Source organism: Acanthisitta chloris, unplaced genomic scaffold (genome assembly GCF_000695815.1).
Source record: "Acanthisitta chloris isolate BGI_N310 unplaced genomic scaffold, ASM69581v1 scaffold29321, whole genome shotgun sequence".
In the NCBI taxonomy this organism is placed as follows: domain Eukaryota; kingdom Metazoa; phylum Chordata; class Aves; order Passeriformes; family Acanthisittidae; genus Acanthisitta; species Acanthisitta chloris.
Genome location: NW_008654802.1, coordinates 33,592 through 33,841, shown reverse-complemented (window position 1 = coordinate 33,841; position 250 = coordinate 33,592). Strand labels below are relative to the sequence as shown.

Below are 250 nucleotides of genomic sequence, written 5' to 3'. Positions count from 1 at the left end.
TGACAGACATGGTGATAATAGTGGGATGCTGATCAAGCTTCAATGTCCATTTTCATGTGAAAAAACATCCGTTGGGTCTCACCAGTGGTTCTTCTAGCCCAGTGCTCTGTCTCAGCTGTTGTAGGAAAGCACCACATCTGTAGCTATTAGAGGGGCTTTTTAACTTTATGGGAAGTAATGCTGTATCCTTCCTGTATGGACAGTGATGACAGCTCCCAAGTAACAGTTTTGTAATGGATCACTGAGCTGA

General features: G+C 43.6%; 1 protein-coding gene across 1 annotated transcript in view; it reads left to right on the top strand.

Annotated features, from left to right (window-relative positions):
• ARMC9 (armadillo repeat containing 9) overlaps positions 1 to 250 on the top strand; it is a gene marked incomplete at its 3' end in the record, with an annotated part of 60,498 nt that overhangs the window by 30,783 nt on the left and 29,465 nt on the right. The window lies entirely within an intron of this gene.